A 20,941-nucleotide genomic window follows, 5' to 3' on the forward strand; every position below is an offset into this window, starting at 1 on the left:
GCAGACTCCCTGCTGAGCGGGGAGCCCGATGCGGAACACGATCCCGGGACTCCAGGATCCTGACCTGAGCCGAAGGCAGTTGCTTAAGCAACTGAGCCACCCAGGCGCCCTTCACCCACATTCTTACCAGGAAGTGTCCATTGTTACCAGGAAGTCATCAAATATACTGCTTCCCTCATCTAGAAGGCTCCTACCTATTTAAACCAAGACCTGGTTCACAGAAGCTGTTCCAGATCTGGTAGCCACAGGTCTCTCTCTCTCTCTCTCTGAATCCCAGCTACTGTAACAGCAAACAACCAGACCCGTACAACAACTGTCCCCTGAGCGTATCTACAAGGATGACCCACAAGCACCTCAAATCCAACATGTTTATAATAACAGCAATAATTACCTCGCCTTGCTCCTTCTCCATCCTCCACCCTTGCCTGGACTTGCTCTTCCCCCTCTGTGGCTTCCTGTTTCCGTGAATGGTCCCACGGTCACCCAAGAGGCCAAACCACAAATCTAAGAGTCATTCTACTTTCCTCCCTCTCTCTAAATCCATAAATCCTGCGTCTACCTCTAACTTTCTTTGGAATTAATCTGCTTCTCTTCAGAATGGATACAGAATAGCAGAGAGTTGGAGAGGAGGGCTCATGCCTCGTTCCTCCAAACTCTCAGGAATGGGGAACAGTGGTTAAGAGAACTGACCCTGGCCCCAAACTGACATGGTTCAAATCCCAGTTTAGACACTTACTAGCTATCTGACCTTGGTTATACCTCAGTTTTCTCATCTGTCTAAATGAGATAAAACTAGTAGCAATCTCATAGGATTGCTGTAAATTGTACATCAATTAATAATGTAAAGTGCTTAGAATAATGTCTGGTACACTTTATAATATGTGCTACTATTTTTAACAGTAACATGATTTTTTAAATGTCATAAAGTATTTGTTCTAAAACGGTTTAAAATCCAGAAGTTTTTCCAAACAAGCAAAGGGAAAAAAATAAGAGAGAGAGAGGCAAGCCAAGAAACAGACTTTAAAACACACAGAACAAACTGATGGTTACTAGAATGGAGTGGGGGAGGGGCAGGGTGACACAGGTGATGGGAATTGAGGAGGGCACTTGTAATGAGCACCCAGTGTCCTATGGAAGTGTTAAGTCACTATATTGTACACCTGAAACTAATATAACACGGTATGTTAACTAATTGGAATTTAAATAAAAACTTAAAATTTAAAAATACATTTAAAAAATCCAGAAGTTTTTCGTCAAGACAGAAAATCAAAGCATAGTCCAATGTCCAGTTAAGCTGAGCCTCCGTCTGACTTAAAACCTTAGTCACATAATGCCCTTGGCTATTTCACCTCTGCCACTCCAATATCTCCTACTTGAATTACTATCCCAGGCTCCAATTAACTGATCTCTTCATCTCAAGCTGAGAGGCAAACTGCAACCAAAATGATTTTTCTAAAACGCATATCAAATTAGGCCATCTCCCTATTCAAAGCCCATCCATCACTCCCTCTTACCTTGAATTAAAGTCTATTCCTTAACAGGGCTCACCAAACCCAGCATGATAGATATGATATGGTCTCTAGCCTCATTCTAATCCACTCCCCTACCTCGTACTCTAGGATCCTGTCAACATTCTTGCAGCCCCTCTATCTCTCAGGTCCACCCAGACTCACATGTCATTTCCTCTGTTTGAAACACCGTGCCCTATCACTCTACCTTTTACCTGGATGGTTTCTACCCATCCTTAAGTCTTAATATAGATGCCACCCCATTCAAAAACACATCTCCAGGCCCCTAAGTCTGGATTAGGTGCCTTTTGTATGAGTCAAGCAGTACCATGTACTCCATAGCACCTTTCCCACTGTCCACTTACCTGTCTGTATTCCCCCATCAGACCGTAAGCTCTGTGAAGGTACAGACCCCATCTTTCTCTTATCCCAGTGCTCACCACAATGCCTGCCACTTAGTAGGTGCTTTATTAAATAGCTGTTAAATAAATTACTTAATATCAATATTTTATGAACAACATTTAGTGTAAGGATTTTTTAAAACCAAAGTAAACTAAGTAACTAAAATACTAATAAATACAGAAGTTGAAAGTGTTAGGAAGACACTCAATATGACACAGAATCTAATCACTATGACTGCCCAGTGACCAGGTCAGAATCCTTAAGAATTCGCAAAATGGGCTTCTCCAAATAATAGGTAGAAAAATTTCAGAAGCAAGAAATCACGAGCAGTAATATTTATCCTGCTAAGCCTCTGGAAACCAAAAAAAAATCTATTGTAGGAGATGTTCTAAGGACATAAAATAAAATACATGGCCAACTATAAGTTCCACCACACTGAAATGAAAATGCCTCAAATCAATGCCTAAAAATTCATGCAGATTAAACAACACTGGTTAAACAAAAAAATTAATAAATACTCAATCATACTTCTACCTTATCAGTCAATGTTCATTTCTCTTATTCTCCCCACTCCCATACACAAAGCTTAAGTTTCTCTATCCTCCATACTTTGCAAGCACTGTATCCCTAGTTGTCATAGCGTACAATTTTGATCACACTCCATCATATTACTTACCTACCTCTCCACCACCAGACCAGCTCTTGAAGATAGTGATCCTATCATAATCCATCATTGTATCCTTCAGGCTCTCACAGTGCACTTAGTAGGTATCCAGTATTTGCAAAAAGGAGAGAAAGAGGGAGGGAGGGAAAGAAAGGGAAAGAGCAATCTATTCACACAAATAAGCCAAAAGGTAGCAGTGGAAGTGGTGGAGAAGTCCCACAGACGTAAGGAAAAGAGGGCTGAAAGAGGTGAAATTGCTGAGCATTAACATTCAGATAATTCGGTGCACTTTTAAAAGTTATTACTAGGAATTAACAGCAGCAACAATGACTACTCAGTCTCATCCCATTGGCACACTACAAATAAGTTTATGAAGTAAGGACCTCCGTAGAGAGTTCTTTTTTTTTTTTTTTTTTTTAAGATTTTATTGATTTGAGAGAGAGAGAGAGAGCACAAGCAGGCAGAGGGGCAGAGGGAGAAGGAGACGCAGACTCCCCTCCGAGCAAGGAGCCTGATGCCGGGCTGGATCCCAAAACCCTGAGATCATGACCCAAGCAGTTCTTTTTACATCCTGTGTAGAAGCACAGAGGCGATAAAAAGGGGGCAGACCAAAAAGGGAAGAAGAAAAGAAAAAAGCTGCTCTGTGCCCCAGCTTCGTGTCTAAAGCCCACAGTGATTCGAATACTTCAATAATGGTTGTTCATGGCCAATCTTATTAATAATATTTTGAGAAAGATGCATGAAGATATTTAGCTATTAAGGGGAGAAAAAAATTGGGTATTTTCAACAGAAATTCATTATATTTTCACTTAGCAACATGACTCTAAAATGTTCAAACATAAACAGATAAATTCATTTACTCACTATTTGTAACAGATACCCAAATATTTGAAAAATCATGATTTTGACATTAAATATCACTATTCACATTGCACAGTATTCAGGCTGCCATTAGAAGAAGAAGCTACCCAATAGAAGATTTAGATTTAGCAGAGTCAGAAGATCTGTTCGTTTTCTAAGACTGCCGAGGCTTTACCTTGCTCCCCAATGAACTTAAGGACATTCCCCATATTCTCTAATACAAATGGCCTGGGCTGCATAGGAGTTCATGGAAGAGAGCTGTATTTGTACATAAATCATATGCTTTGGGGTCTTTAAATGAAAAGTATTAAAGAATTCTAAAAGTCCTATAGAATGTAAATCTTTCTCAGTGGGGAAATTCTCCCAGCATGATGACTTCCTTTCCACAATATCAGATCAAAAGCTTTAATAGTACCCACATTGAGCTTAAGTTCATGCAGAAAACAGACTTCTCCCCCACCTTACCACTTCAGAAAAAAGCCTAGTCTGAAGGAGGACCATCTGTCCCTGGAGAATGAGCCCATTCCAAAGAGAAGATATGTATCTTCTCATAGTTTATTAATTTATTGGCATGATAACGTACATCAATTTAAAGGCATTTCATCTACAATGAGCAAACTGTTTGAAAGCTAAATGCACTAAATCTTCTTCAAGGGACCCGTAAGTGTTTTTTGAACTCTTAGTGGTTGCACTTAATGCTTTATTTTAAAATCAGATTTAATCATTTCATAAAGCCAGTAGTTCTTAAGGAAAATGGATTTCATTTTACCTCTGTATCTATTACCCCAGGTCAGAATTGTAATGAACTGTGATGCCCTTTGAAACCACTAATGCCGCACTCAACAACCCAATTAATAAGTAAGTCTAAAAACACAATTTTCCAAAATGACCATAGTGTTCTCACTTCCTATTCTTAAATTTCCGAGACACTAATTGAATGTCTATACAATTTTATTTGTAGATCTTTCTCAAATAATCTCACAATAGAACCACCAGCTTTTAATTCCTACTCCCATGAAGGCTCTTCATTAGCTCTATTTGGAAAACTTAACAGAGCTGTATTCTTTAAAAATCAATTTGATAAATAAATGTCAAAATAAAGAAAGTGCTTCTTCTGAGACTCAGAGGTCTTTAAAGCACATGATATTTTATAACAATAGGAACAGAGGACAAAACCATGAAAGCATAATAACTCTCCATTATACAAAACAGATATATAAGTATATATGTGCACATGGTATATATCCACTTTGTGAATTATCATGCCAGGCAGTTTTTATCTACCACATCATAGCCTTCTGTGCTATGGTTGTTCAGGAAGATTAACTCAATCACGTGCAAATCACTAAAGCAAAACCTAGAATGTAGAAGTAGCCATATCATAGTATCAGGAGTGGGGGGAGGCCACCACAGAATCCAGGAACTGGGAAGAACACCAAAGGACATCTGGTATATGGGATTTTTTTTCTTCATGGAAGATCAGATTTTGCTGACATAGACACTGTTAAAAGTTCCCCAACAGCAGGGAACCCATTCTTTACTTTCCCCAAAACCTCATTTCAATGGCCACCCATGATGAAATGTTTCTCTTCATATTGAGCCAAAATGGTTTCCATATAAATTTTCCTACAGGTCACGACTGGTCTGTCCTTCCTACAGATATGCCTTGTCCCTCTTTAGCAGATCTCAGTCTTCTAGATATGAAGAAAAAGAGCATGTGTCCCCTTGATCATGTTTCCTAGAGGCAAACCATCTTTTCTGTATCTCTAAGACCCTCAGCCATTCTTCATATCATGTAAAGATGCTTCACCATCCCAGACCCTTCACCTTCCTCTGGGTGAAACATGACATCTAGAACTAAAAATCATATTCTACAAATTACTACCAACATTTATTCACTAGGAAACATATTTTGGGAAGAGTCAACCCCAAGAACCCTCTACTTCCTCAGGAGCAAGTCTTGACATATACTATGGAAATGGTTAATTGAACAGAAAATATAAATCAATTCTATCCAAAGACAGTGATGAGAAAAGTGGGGGGAAGGTAGTGAAAAAAATAGTGTCATCAAGCTTTTTGTTCTGAAAGAAGTTAACTACCCTATATACTAGTCCACAATCTAAATTATCTGATATCCTGATAATGCTAATGTAATATGGCCAACGCTTTCTAAATTCACAGTAAGCATAGGTATACAGAGAGTAGTCATAGCCTTTAAAATAAATTACTTTTAATCTCATCTAAAGAATCAAATGAAATCAAAACATTAGATGTAATTAAGACTGCCTAGTTTCCCTGGAGATTATGCCAATCAGACATGTTAAGCATTCTAGGAATGAAATATTTGATACAATTAAGGAAATCCTATTGAAAAAAATTAGTCTGTAAAACAGAGATAATACGGGGCTAAGGAATGGTTTATTAATAACTCATTCAATTCTGGGTATAATAAATACAGCTATTACAACTTCAATTCACTAGTGGCTGAGCCCAAAATGCTAAAATGCTGCCACTCAATCTGCCTTAAGAATCCAGATCTAATCGGTAGAGGCACTGCCTGATACATTTATTAAATCGCAGAATGATTTTAGGCTTAAAAGAATTTAGATTTAAAAAACAAAGCTAGTAAGAGGTAGGGCCAGAATTCCAGACCAAAATCTGGCACCTTGTCCCCTATCCTTACCCAACCCTTCAGATACCTGAAAGTAGCTGTCATGCCCTCCATTCTCCCTTCCACCCCTACCCAATCTTCCCAAGGCTAGTTTCTTCAATGATTTCTACAACAGGGAGGATCTCCAAACAAAGCCCTACATAAGTGACCTCTGGAAATTCAGACGTGTTCTCTCATGTCAGAAAAGTCTGCTTGGACTGTGTCTTGAGGAGATAAGTGACTAGATGTGTGGAGGATGGCTGCCACTAACAACGCTAAGATTCCTGAGCTTCGGGGCCACTCCTCATTCCCTCAGTGACTCAGAATAAGGCAAAGCAAGAGAGGCCGGAGAGCCACAGCCCCAGAGCAGAGTCAGTCAGTGAGAGACTATGGGAGAAGAGTAGGAGGGAGCTGAGGCTCTGGCAACATCAGAAGCGTCAGCTGACAGTATGTCTAGTTCTGGGGGCTTCCCCATGTAGCCGGCCCTCCTCTGACAGCCCTCTCTCTACCACAGGGTGGGTCTTTCCCATTACTGAGTCCCGGGGCAAACAGGAGATAGACTCTTCCAGAGAAAGCATACTGACACCGAGGGAGCTCTCCATGAGTTATCACTCCAAAGTAGCTAGGCTAGTAACCCAGGACGATACCAAAGTGGCCGGATGCTATATGAAGAGAATCACCAAGGCAAAAGCCTAAAATAGCAGATGCTTGGGGAAAATGCCAAAGACAAAAGACAAAGAAAAGATGTTTTGAAAGCTAGGCTTAGAATAAGAACAAAGCCAAGATAGATGTTAATTCTTAACTACAAATTGTGCTTCAGTTTTCTCCCATCAAAACGGACCTCAAATCTCAGCCCAGCATAACAGTCTCTTGGTAAGCTGGGCACTACTATCCTATCTAGTTACTGTCTCTGATTATTTCCCTGGGGGTTAGCTCCCTTAAAGAATACTCTTTCCCGCATCCGGGCCTTTGAGCCTGCTGTCTTCCTGCCTCAGACTCCTTTCCCCTTTTGCTCATTCTTCCCTGACTCCCGCAAGCAGACTGAGGAGTGCTCTCCTCCCACTCCCACAGCACCTGTCCGTGTGTCTCTAACAGCGCCCCCGGCAGGATATGATCCTTGCTTGGTGTACTTCCCTCCACTAGAGACCATGAGCTCTCCAAGACTGCATCTCTGCATTCCAAGAATCTATGATACTGTCTAGCTCATCATTTCGTGAGGGATGAATCAAATGAGAGAAATGAGGATGAGTGAAGTGATAAGCATGCATCAGGCCTGTGTCGTGTATGTCTGTCATCTCTCCACTGACTTCTGACAGAGAGAGAACAGTGTCTGAAATAAAGTAAGTGATCGATACTAATGGAATAAATCAAGTAAATAAACATGAAAAGAGCTCTGACAGATTCAACAAAGTGTTATAATCAGAAGTATGAAGGTCCCTTCCAACTCTAAGATCCTATGGAGTTTTTTTAAAAACTGTATTTGTACAGATTTATACAAATTTCCCAGAAAATTTGGAAGAGAGAGAAGGGAAACTAGCATTTACTTAAGGGCTACAAATTTGTTAGGTACTTTACATATGATATTTGATTTGTTTTTCATAATCATCCTGGGAAACTGTGATTATAAACCCCATTTTATAGATAAAAAAACCTAAGTTCGAGATGCAGAACCAAACTCTGAACTCAGGTGAACCTGACCCCAATCCTAAGCTTTTCCCACAATACCACCTGAATCTCTGGAAGGAATGCAAAGCTATCTTCCTTATCATTCCATTTCAAGGAAAAGGAGTGCCGAAATCAGCCAAGGCCCAATTAGGTCATAATTCCAGAGAGAGGAGCTGTCAAGGGGTGGCACAGAGAGGTGACAAGATCTGTCTTCCCTTGAGGATCCCCCTCCTTTTCTTTGTGGGAAGGTTCACACGGCTTTTCTGTTCCTCCCATGAGGCTGGAAGGAAAATTTTAGGGCCTTTCTAAAGAAGGGAGGAAGCAACTTCTCCTTGGCTCTTCTCCTTTCCCCAGAAGGTCAGATGGGAATCAGGTTATGATTCAGAGAAAAGATGGCAAGGAAGCAGCCACATAGGTCCACCTAGAGGCCTTAAGGGGGATTAGAGAGGGAAGTAGCCCCGAAGCTTACATTTCCTACAAGCCAATTCACCAAGTTACAAACCTACATAGAAACGTGGAACTAAAGTCCTAGTTCCTAGCTAGCAATACATATGTTCCTTTGCCTCAAATGTCCAGTGTGTAGAACGGTGGCATCTAATTGAGATAAGGAATCAGCCAAAGTGTTTCCCCAAAACATGACTCACAGGTTGACTTGTGAGGTATACAGCAAATAGTTCTGGGACAACTGGATATCCACACACCAAAGAATGGATTTGGACACCTACCTCACACATATACAAAAATTAACTCAAAATGGATCAAAGACCTAAATGTAAGAGCTAAAACCACAAAACTCTTAAAAGAAAACATACAGGTAAATCTTTGTGACCTTGACTTAGGCAATAGTTTTTTAGATATGACACTGAAAGCCAAGCAAGAATAGATATACTGGACTTCATAAAATTAAAAACTTTTGTTCCTCAAAGGCCACTACCAAGAAAGTAAAAAGACAATCTACATAATGTGATATTTGTAAAACATCTGTCCGACAAGGGTCTAGTATCCAGAATATATAAATTAAAACTCAACAATCTAAATAAAAAATAAACAAAGGATTTAAATAAATATTTCTCCAAAAAAGATACACAAATGACAACAAACACACGGAAAGATGTTCAACATAATTAGTTATGAAGAAAATGCAAATCAGAACTATAACAAGGTACCTCTTCTCACCTACTGGATGGCTATAATCAAAAAGACAGACAAACAAGCACTGGTGAGGATATGGAGACATGAGAACCCCTGCACATTGTGGTGGGAATGCAAAATGGTGCAACTACTTTGGAAAACACCTTGGCACTCTTCAAAAAGTTAAACACAGAGTTATTATATGATGAGCAATTTCACTTTCAGATATATATACTCAAGAGAAATGAAAACATATGTTTACCCAAAAACTCGCATGTAAATATTCATAGCAGCTTTATTCATGATAGCCAAAAAAGGAAACAACCCAAATGGCCATCTACTGATGAATGTATAAGTAAAATGTGCTATACCTATACAATGGAATTGTACTCAGTCATAAAAAAGGAATGAAGGGGTACCTGGGTGGCTCAGGAAGTTTAGTGTTCTACTCTTAATATTGGCTCGGATCATGATCTCAGGGTTGTGGGATCCAGCCCCATGTCAGGCTCTGTGTGGAGCCTGGAGGCTGCCTGGGATTCTCTCTCTCCCCCTGCCCCTCCCCCGACTCACCCTCTCTCTTTCTCTCTCTCTCACAAAAAACAAAAAACAAACAAAAAAAAAAACCCTACAACAGAAATGATTCTGAAAAACACTGTGTTAAGTGAGAGAAGCCAAATGCAAAAGGCCTCATATTGTATGATTCCATTTATGCAATAGACAAACCATAGATTAGTGTTTGCCAGGTGCTAGGGGAGGGGAGAATGGGGGGGAGGGGGCAGATTGACTGCTAATAGATGTGGGATTTCTCTTTTGAGGTGAGGACAGCTTCTGGAATTAGATAGTGGTGATGGCTGCAAAGCCTAGTGATACACTAAACACTTGATTGTACACTTTAAACAGGTGAATTTTATAGTATGCTAATTATATCTCTATAAAAGAGGTGCAACTATAAAAATGAGCTAAGTGTACACCTTATAACATATGTACCATCAAAGAGATTTGACAGAAAAGCAATTAAGTTAACTTGAAAATCACTGCTGCACATTGGTGTTTACTTTCATAATAACAAATATGAAAAGCATTGAATTTTATTGCCGTAAACTGAACACCAACATAAACTGAACACCAACATAAAGGTTGGGAGGAAAAATTAATTTGATTTCCATGAAAAACATCCAAGGATAAATATTTGCTTTCTTCCCAATATCTCAGCTGGTTGCAAGCTGAGCTCCCTAGAGCAGAGAGAAGAGCCTCTGTGTTAGATCTGCTAACAGCAAACAGACTTGAAAGAATTCAGGTATAAGAACCTGAGCCTCAGATGCACTGCCTTTGGTAAATGGTAAACGGATTCTCTCCCCGCCACCTCTGCTGCTGCAGATGAGCATTCCACCGTGGTAACGACAATGTAACAGAATAGCACTTCCAATTACCAGCATCTCAACCTCGGAGACTGGATGAACATTTTCTATAAGGCTTTTCCTAGATTCCCTGAATGAACATGTGTGAGTCCAAATGACCAATTTTTCCAAATAAGCACAGCTCATGTTAGGAATATTGAATCACAAGCAAACTTTGTACACACACTACATAAAAGTGAAAATATAATGCAATATTCTCATCATACACACTCAATAAATATTTGAATGAATATTTATAATAGTTAATAATGTTTACCAAATTGTATAGATCAAAAATTAAGGCAAATGATAACAGTATTTCTTTTTTTTAATTTTTTATTGTTATGTTAATCACCATACATTACATCATTAGTTTTTGATGTAGTGTTCCATGATTCATTGTTTGTGCATAACACCCAGTGCTCCATGCAGAACGTGCCCTCTTTAATACCCACCACCAGGCTAACCCATCCTCCCACCCCCCTCCCCTCTAGAACCCTCAGTTTGTTTTTCAGAGTCCATCATCTCTCATGGTTCGTCTCCCCCTCCGATTTCCCCCCCTTCATTCTTCTCCTCCTGCTATCTTCTTCTTCTGTTTTTTTTTTAAAGATTTTATTTATTTATTTGAGAGAGAGAATGAGAGACAGCACAAGAGGGAAGAGGGTCAGAGGGAGAAGCAGACCCCCCGCTGAGCAGGGAGCCTGATGCGGGACTCGATCCTGGGACTCCAGGATCATGACCTGAGCCGAAGGCAGTCGCTTAACCAACTGAGCCACCCAGGCGCCCTCTTCTTCTTTTTTTTTTCCTTAACATATATTGCATTATTTGTTCAGAGGTACAGATCTGTGATTCAACAGTCTTGCACAATTCACAGCACTCACCATAGCACATACCCTCCCCAATGTCTATCACCCAGCCACCCCATCCTTCCCACCCCCCACCACTCCAGCAACCTTCAGTTTGTTTCCTGAGATTAAGAATTCCTCATATCAGTGAGGTCATATGATACATGTCTTTCTCTGATTGACTTATTTCACTCAGCATAACACCCTCCAGTTCCATCCACGTTGTTGCAAATGGCAAGATCTCATTCCTTTTGATGGCTGCATAATATTCCATTGTGTGTGTGTGTGTGTGTGTGTGTGTGTGTGTGTATACCACATCTTCTTTATCCATTCATCTGTCGATGGACATGGACATCTTGGCTCTTTCCACAGTTTGGCTATTGTGGACATTGCTGCTATAAACAGTGGGGTGCACGTACCCCTTCGGATCCCTACATTTGTATCTTTGGGGTAAATACCCAGTAGTGCAATTGCTGGATCCTATGGTAGCTCTATTTTCAACTTTTTGAGGAACCTCCATACTGTTTTCCAGAGTGGTTGCACCAGCTTGCATTCCCACCAACAGTGTAGGAGGGTTCCCCTTTCTCTGCATCCCCGCCAACATCTGTCGTTTCCTGACTTGTTAATTTTAGCCATTCAGACTGGTGTGAGGTGATATCTCATTGAGGTTTTGATTTGGATTTCCCTGATGCCAAGCGATGTTGAGCACTTTTTCATGTGTCTGTTGGCCATTTGGATGTCTTCTTTGGAAAAATGTCTGTTCATGTCTTCTGCCCATTTCTTGATTGGGTCATTTGTTCTTTGGGTGTTGAGTTTGATAAGTTCTTTATAGATTTTGGATACTAGCCCTTTATCTGATATGTCACTTGCAAATATCTTCTCCCATTCTGTCAGTTGTCTTTTGGTTTTGTTGACTGTTTCTTTTGCTGTGCAAAAGCCTTTTATCTTGATGAAGTCCCAATAGTTCATTTTTGCCCTTGCTTCCCTTGCCTTTGGCGATGTTTCTAGGAAGAACTTGTTGCGGCTGAGGTCAAAGAGGTTGCTGCCTGTGTTTTCCTTTAGAATTTGATGGACTCCTGTCTCACATTGAGGTCTTTCAGCCATTTCGAGTCTATTTTTGTGTGTGGTGTAAGGAAATGGTCCAGTTTCATTCTTCTGCATGTGGCTGTCCAATTTTCCCAACACCATTTGTTGAAGGGACTGTCTTTTTTCCAATGGACATTCTTTCCTGCTTTGTCGAAGACTAGTTGACCATAGAGTTGAGGGTCCATTTCTGGGCTCTCTATTCTGTGCCATTGATCTATCTGTCTGTTTTTGTGCCAGTACCATACTTTCTTGATGATGACAGCTTTGTAATAGAGCTGGAAGTCTGGAATTGTGATACCGCCAGCTTTGCTTTTCTTTTTCAACATTCTTCTGCCTATTCGGGGTCTTTTCTGATTCCATACAAATTTTAGGATTATTTGTTCCATTTCTTTGAAAAAAGTGGATGGTATTTTGATGGGGATTGCATTGAATGTGTAGATTGCTCTAGGTAGCATTGACATCTTCACAATATTTGTTCTTCCAATCCATGAGCATGGAACATTTTTCCATTTCTTTGTGTCTTCCTCAATTTCTTTCATGAGTATTTTATAGTTTTCTGAGTACAGATCCTTTGCCTCTTTGGTTAGATTTATTCCTAGGTATCTTATGGTTTTGGGTGCAATTGTAAATGGGATCGACTCCTTAATTTCTCTTTCTTCTGTCTTGTTGTTGGTGTATAGGAATGCCACTGATTTCTGTGCATTGATTTTATATCCTGCCACTTTACTGAATTCCTGTATGAGTTCTAGCAGTTTGGGGGTGGAGTCTTTTGGGTTTTCCACATAAAGTATCATATCATCTGCAAAGAATGAGAGTTTGACTTCTTCTTTGCCGATTTGGATGCCTTTTATTTCTTTTTGTTGTCTGATTGCTGTGGCTAGGACTTCTAATACTATGTTGAATAGCAGTGGTGATAGTGGACATCCCTGCTGTGTTCCTGACCTTAGGGGGGAAGCTCTGTTTTTCCCCATTGAGAATGATATTCGCTGTAGGTTTTTCATAGATGGCTTTTATGATATTGAGGTGTGTACCCTCTATCCCTATACTCTGAAGAGTTTTGATCAAGAAAAGATGCTGTACTTTGTCAAATGCTTTTTCTGCATCTATTGAGAGGGTCATATGATTCTTGTTCTTTCTTTTGTTAATGTATTGTATCACGTTGATTCATTTGTGGATGTTGAACCAACCTTGCAGCCCAGGGATAAATCCCACTTGGTCATGGTGAATAATCCTTTTAATGTACTGTTGGATCCTATTGGCTAGTATTTTGGTGAGAATTTTTGCATCCATGTTCATCAAGGATATTGGTCTGTAATTCTCCTTTTTGATGGGGTCTTTGTCTGGTTTTGGGATCAAGGTAATGGTGGCCTCATAAAACGAGTTTGGAAGTTTTCCTTCCATTTCTATTTTTTGGAACAGTTTCAGAAGAATAGGTATTAATTCTTCTTTAAATGTTTGGTAGAATTCCCCTGGGGTAAACAGTATTTCTAAATTAACTTATCTTCATCAAAAGAAAGCTGTTTCTTTTTGCTTTATCTTCCTCATGTAATACCACATTCTCACTGATACTCAAACTGACACATCAATGGCTATTAAGAAAGATAATAGTCCATTGTAAGTAGAAAAGATATTCTGATTAAATATAAAAGTCACTGCCCCTCACCTTATAAACTTTTCTGAAATAAAAGAACTTCAGGTGGGAAAAACTGCAGGAGTTTGTGAGGTGATCAGGTTCTCTACAATTTATTTTAGTTAATAAACTAAGGAAGGATATATCAATGAGGTTTAACAATAAGTTGTCCACTCTTCACATTCTGGAACCCTAAGACATATCCGAGCAAAACACAATTTGCCTCACTGATCCGTACTGAAGCTTGGCAGAAAGGAAAATTCTTTCTGAAACTCATCTTAAAACATACTAATTTACCAGCACCAAGGTCAGCAATTAATTTTACATTACATTTTCCTTTTTTTAAGCCTCTTTTAAAACAAGGAAATTATTTCTCAGTATCTAACAATTGTAAGTGCTTGAAATACTATATAGCATCATATAGAGGACAAAAGAAGTAGAAAGAATCTTCAGAGATCACATTTTCTCCTTTTAGGACACTTCTAAAAGTACCTCAGGATATGATTCTACAAGTTCACCATGTGTGACAGACCACATCAGAAAAAGTCTTCCTCAGCTCGCCTGGAGCAGTGTAGGCTCTTCCTGAAGGAGACATGAAGATGACATGAGGATCTCTCTTTGTATCAGCATCTTTTAGGTTTGGAATGGAAATCACACTACTCAATCCTCTTTTACTTACTTGCATTAACTCTTCCTTGATATGCTGACATCACAAACTAGCATTTTTTAAGAAAATACAGAGTTCTTTTGTCTCTGCATGGGAAGGGCTTTCTAAGCATAAAAACAATGAATCAAAGAGGAAAATATTAACAGGTAGACAACATAAAATTGTTTTAGTTTCTAGAAATCAAAAACCATCATCAATGAAATGAAATGGCAATTGTGGGCGGATGCCCCCATAGGACAAGGAAGGGTTAATAGCCTTACTCTAACAAGAACCCACACACCTCAGTGTCTGACCAAGACAGTACCCCCAGCATTCCCCTCCTCAGCCTCACAAGAAATTGCACGGTCCCTACGGAAAGGAGGTTAAGGCTTCTCCCTCCCAGATTTCAGAATCACTCTGCCTCCTTCTGCCTTGGCCATTTGCCTCCTACCTCCTGCCCTCTTTCTTCCAAGTCCTGTGAGACCGAAGAGTCAGATAAACACACAGTCAGTTTCTGGACCTGATTTCAGATTTCCCCAAGGACCTAGCCTCTGAAACACAGCTTTCCACATTGCTCCGGAGCTTGCAGGCAAGTAACAGCTCGCCCCAGCCTCCAGGGAGATCTATCCAGCGAATTCCAACCAAAGCTCAGCATACTGATTTCTGCCTGGGCTGGGGGAGGCAGAAATCAAACAAACAACTGATTAAAAAAAAACCTGACTCCAAGATAAAAGCCACCATTGAGTTTGTGCAGGTGATTCACAGAAACAACAAGATTTTTGTAATGCTTAAAAACATCAATAATGAAAGATGTGAGTTAAAATAGGGAGGTGCTGTTTTTTTCTGTGAAATTAGCCAAGATTTCTAAAAATGATAATGCTAACGCAAGTATCACACAAAACTGATTGTGGGGTGGCAAATGGGTATAATCTTTCTGAAGGCAGCCATTCGTTTCAAGAGCAGTCACAATGATCCTGCACTTTGACCCTAATTGCATTTTTAGGAACTGATCTTCAGTTATCAAAAATCTAGTCAAAAGACTTAAATATAAACTTTTTCTCTTCATTTTTGTACTTGAAATATAAATACCCAACAATAAGTAAAGTGCCATAAGTAAATAAATAATGGTTCATGCACAATGTGGATTATGATGAAGTCAATAAAAATGATATAATAAGAGTTGATCCTGCTATAGCACTGACTAAAGACCATTCACTGTTCTAAGCAGTTAACATGTACAGTTGACCTTTGGACAACACAGGTGTGAACTGCGCAGGTCCATTTACATGTGGATTTTTTCCAATAAATACAGTATAGTACTGTATATGTATTTTCTCTCCTTATGATCCTATTAATAACATTTTCTTCTCTCCAGCTTGCTTTCTTGTAAGAATACACTATGCCATACATCAATTAATCAATTGTTTATGTTACCGGTCAGACTTCCGATCAACTGTAGGCTATTATTAGCAGTTAAGTGCAGGGGAGTCAAAAGCTATACATGGATTTTCAACTGCATGGGGGATTGGTGCCCCTAAACCCCATGTTGTTCAAGGGTCAATTTTTTTTTTTAAGATTTTATTTATTTATTTGAGACAGAGAGAATGAGAGAGACAGAGAGCACATGAGAGGGGGGAGGGTCAGAGGGAGAAGCAGGCTCCCTGCCGAGCAGGGAGCCCGATGCGGGACTCGATCCTGGGACTCCAGGATCATGACCTGAGCCGAAGGCAGTCGCTTAACCAACTGAGCCACCCAGGCGCCCGTGGGGTCAATTTATATTAACACATTTACTCCTCACAACAACACAAATGGAATCTGTGGATTAGGTTCCCCTCTGACCCTCTCCATTTTACAGCTGAGGAATCTGAGGCACAGGGAAGTTAAGTGATTGCCTCAAGGTTACGTTGGGACAGACTCACGTGCCCTTATCGGAAATCCTAAAATCCAAAAAGTGCTTGCAACACTTTGTAGCAAACTCATTTGTTGGCAAAACCTGACCTGAAGCGATACAAAACTATGTATAACCTTTCTCGCACTTAGAGTGACATCATCTCACTAAAGAAAAATCAATGGGTTTGATTACATGGTGCTGCCCCAGACCCCACTCACAAGGGATACAGTATATATGCCATGTTATCTTTCTATAATCAGAAACACTCTGAACTTTAAAAGACAACTAGCCCCACCGGTTTCAGATAAGGGAATGTGGGGGAGCTGAAATTCAAATCTAAACATCCATCTATCTAGCTCTGCAGTCTGGGCTCTAAACCACTACGTGATATTTCCAGAAACTAATGACATGGGAAATGTCTATAATTCAAATATTCAAGTATTTATTAACTACATACCAGGTACCAGTCACACAGACAAATAAAATTGGAATTGTGACAAGGGCAAGGAAAGAGAACTGGTGTCAGAAGAGACTATAGCCAAGGGGGTCTGCCCCAGACAGAGTGGTCAGAGGCAGTTTTCCTGAGTAAACATTTGATCTAAGATATGAAGGATGAGCAAGAGTTAAATAGACTAAAGAGAAAAGGCACGGAGAAGAGCACACACAAAGGCCCTTGGTAGGAGGGAAAATGACGACAAGGGACTGAAAAAGAGCCGATGTAACTGGAACCCAGAGAACCAGGGGCTGGAGAAGAGGAAGGTACCACAGGGCCTTATAGGAAGGGTTCCATTTGCCCCAGAATGCTGAGAAACAATCCCCATGTAAATAACAACAGTGTCTTTTATTCTCAAAAGTATCTTGGTCTGGCTGTTAAAGTATATAGTCACACAATTTGTAGGCCACATTAAGGAGTTGTATCTTTATCCTAAGAGCAATGAGAAGTCATGGTGGATTTTAAGCAGGGGGCAATGGGGGAGAAGAGAGGTATCATAATCAAATTTTAATTTTTAAAAGATGACTCTGGCCGCAGGGCAAAGAGCAGATAGAAATATTAACAGGACAGGATGAATACCTTTGAAACAGTTAGGAGGCTACTATAGGAGACCCAGGAAGAGATAATGGTAGCTTGGTCTAGGGTGACAGTGGTTAAGGACAGAAATAAGTGGATGGATTTGAGATTGGTTTGAAGAAAAAATGAACAGACCTTGATGATGATTTAGAGATGGAAGGAGAGGGAAAGGCAGGTGTGAAGGATGAGTCCAAGATTTCTGGCTTGCAAACTAGATGGAGGATGGTGTGATTCACTGAGATAGAAAGACTAGAGATCAGGGCGCTTGGGTGGTTCAGTCAGTAAAGCATCTGCCTTCAGCTCAGGTCATGATCCTAAGGTCCTGGGATTGAGCCCCACATTGGGCTCCCCACTCAGCGAGGAGCCTGCTTCTCCCTCTGCCTGCTGCCTCCCCCTACTTGTGCTCTCTCTCTCTGTCAAGTAAATAAATAAAATCTGAAAGAAAGAAAGAAAGAAAGAAAGAAAGAAAGAAAGAAAGAAAGAAAGAAGAAAGAAAAGAAAGAAAGAAAGAAAGAAAGAAAGAAAGAAAGAAAGAAAGAAAGAAAGAAAGAAAAACACTAGAGATCCTTTCTCCATTTTGAGTCTATTTTTGTGGATGGTGTAAGAAAGTGGTCCAGTTTCATCCTTCTGCATGTGGCTGTCCAATTTTCCCAACACCATTTGTTGAAGAGACTGCCTTTTTTCCATTGGACATTCTTTCCTGCTTTGTCGAAGATGAGGTGACCATAGAGTTGAGGGTCCATTTCTGGGCTCTCTGTTCTGTTCCATTGATCTATGTGTCTGTTGTTGTGCCAGTACCTTAACTGTCTTGATGATTACAACTTTGTAATAGAGCTTGAAGTCCGGAATTGTGATAGCACCAGGTTTAGTTTTCTTTTTCAACTTTCCTTTGGCTATTCGGGGTCTTTTCTGATCCCATACAAATTTTGGGATTATTTGTTAAAGGGTTAGTATCCAAAATCTATAAAGAACTTATCAAACTCAACACTCAAGGATTAATCTAATCAAGAAATGGGCAAAAGACATGAACAGACATTTCTCCAAAGAAGACATACAAATGGCCAACAGACACATGAAAAAATGCTCAACATCACTCAGCATCAGGGAAATACAAATCAAAATCACAAGACCTCACACCAGTCAGAATGGCTAAAATTAACAAGTCAGGAAACGACAAATATTGACGAGGATGTGGAGAAAGAGGAAACGTCTTACACTGCTGTGGGAATGCAAGCTGGTACAGCCACTCTGGAAAACAGTATGGAGGGTCCTCAAAAAGTTAAAAATAGAGCTACCCTACAGGAGGGGAAGAATGAAGCGGGGGAAATCGGAGGGGTAGACGAACCATGAGAGACGATGGACTCTGAAAAACAAACTGAGGGTTCTAGAGGGGAGGGGGGTGGGAGGGTGGGTTAGCCTGGTGATGGGTATTGAGGAGGGCACGTTCTGCATGGAGCACTGGGTGTTATGCACAAACAATGAATCATGGAACACCACATCTAAAACTAATGATGTAATGTATGGGGATTAACATAAGAATAAAAAAATAAAATAAATTTAAAAAAAAAATAGAGCTACCCTACAACCCAGCAATTGCATTGCTAGGTATTTACCCCAAAGATACAAATGTAGTAATCCGAAGGGGCACCTGCACCCCAATGTTTATAGCAGAAATGTCCACAATAGCCAAACTATGGAAAGAGCCCAGATGTCCACCCACAGATAAATGGATTAGGAAGATGTACACACACACACACACACACACAGCCATCAAAAATGAAATCTTGCCATTTGCAATGATGTGGATGGAACTAGAGGATATCATGCTAAGCGAAATAAATCAGTCAGAGAAAGACAATTATCATATGATTTCACACATATGTGGAATTTAAGAAACAAAACAGAGGACCATAGAGGAATGGAGGGAAAAATAAAACGAGACGAAACCAGAGAGGGAGACAAACCATAAGAGACGCTTAATCATAGGAAACAGAGGATTGCTGGAGGGAATGGGGTAAATAGGTGCTGGGCATTAAGGAAGGCACGTAATGTAATGAGCACTGGGTATTATATAAGGCTGATGAATCACTGAACTCTACCTCTGAAACTAATAATACACTGTATGTTAATGAAATGAATGTAACTAAAATAAATTTTTTTAAAAAGGACCAACTTTTTTTGTAACCTCAGTGCCAATTGTAACCTCAACGCCAAGCATGTAATAGATCCTAAATAAATGTTGCTAAATGAAAAAACAGAAACGAACAAAGAAACTCTAGAGATTTACGGGGGCTAGAAATTTAAAGGTGTGAAGCAGCCGTGTACTGGTTGTAACCTGAAGCCATGCGCCTGGGGAAGTGCAGAAAGCAAGGGAGAAGTTTAGGTTCAAAAGCTGTTGGTGTTTCTTTCCATTCACAGAGCCCTCCTCCGACGCACGACCACCCTATTTTCCAGTTGGATATTGGAGCTGTTTGGTGGTCAAACAAAAAAAGAAGGTCTGTCTTAGCTGGTGCTGTGGGACCAGGAGGATGAAACCACTGGTAGCATGCAAGTATCCCTAATGCCTAACTCTCAAGTGCTTTACATTCATGGTTCGCAAAGCAGTTTGACAGGCTCCAGCAAGCCCACGACTTTGTCAGAAATTACAGTCTGCACTGTCGGATGAGGAAAGAGGTAAGAGTGCTGAAGTTACCTTTCCACCTAGCCAGTAAGGGGCTGCTCGTAGGCCATTCTAGCTCCTCGAATTGCATCTACTGCGTGCAAGAGGCTAGATCCAGTGCTGTAAGAAGTACCATATAATGAGGCCCTACCAGGAGCCAGGCGCTAGGAGATTAAAAAAGAGAGAGAGGGGCGCCTGGGTGGCTCAGTTGGTTAAGCGACTGCCTTCGGCTCAGGTCATGATCCTGGAGTCCCGGGATCGAGTCCCGCATCGGGCTCCCTGCTCAGCGAGGAGCCTGCTTCTCCCTCTGACCCTCCTCCCTCTCATGCTCTCTGTCTCTATCTCATTCTCTCTCTCAAATAAATAAATAAAATCTTAAAAAAATAAAAATAAAAATAAAAAAATAAAAAAGAGAGAGAAACCTGTAAGGACATGCTCCTTTTCCCAAATCACACTTACCCTACAGTCAGTTCGCTTTAAACCTCCAAAAAGGGTCAGGTCCCAGGATGGGTGAGGTAAGAAGGTGGAGCTGAACGGGACGACCCCACACCTCGGACACCCGGGGAAAATGGGGTCCCAACGGCTGGGCCCGGGGAGACACTGGGAGGGGAGGCGGGCCCGCCCGCAGCGGGAGGCCCTGCGGCCCGTTTGCCGGCGCGTTGCCATAGCAACGGCCCGGACCCTGCGCTGCGGCGACGCGGGAGGCCACTCACCCTGCCCGGGGGCCGGCCGGCCGCAGAGGGGCGCGCACGCTCGGCGGGGGCGGGGGCGGGGAGTGGGGGGGGCAGCCGCGGGGGGCGGGGCCGGGGGGGGCAAGCGCGGAATTCCGCCCCTGGA

At 40.9% G+C, this 20,941-nt stretch overlaps 1 protein-coding gene across 8 annotated transcripts in view; it reads right to left on the reverse strand.

Moving 5' to 3' along the window:
- Positions 1-20,941, reverse strand: part of STK33 (serine/threonine kinase 33) — a 160,283-nt gene that overhangs the window by 137,703 nt on the left and 1,639 nt on the right. For 6 of the 8 annotated variants that reach the window (XM_054512074.2, XM_054512073.2, XM_045894194.2 and 3 more), the window contains exon 1: positions 20,564-20,791. The exons of 1 other annotated variant lie outside the window; for it this stretch is intronic. The gene's annotated coding sequence lies outside the window, so the exon portion shown is untranslated. Of the gene's footprint in view, positions 1-14,331; positions 14,422-20,563; positions 20,792-20,941 lie in introns of those variants that run through there. One more of the 8 variants, XM_064577070.1, reaches the window with a different exon arrangement.

Source organism: Mirounga angustirostris, unplaced genomic scaffold (assembly GCF_029215605.1).
Source record: "Mirounga angustirostris isolate CCGP_5_RB_7025 unplaced genomic scaffold, mMirAng1.0.hap1 SCAF_13, whole genome shotgun sequence".
In the NCBI taxonomy this organism is placed as follows: Eukaryota; Metazoa; Chordata; class Mammalia; order Carnivora; family Phocidae; genus Mirounga; species Mirounga angustirostris.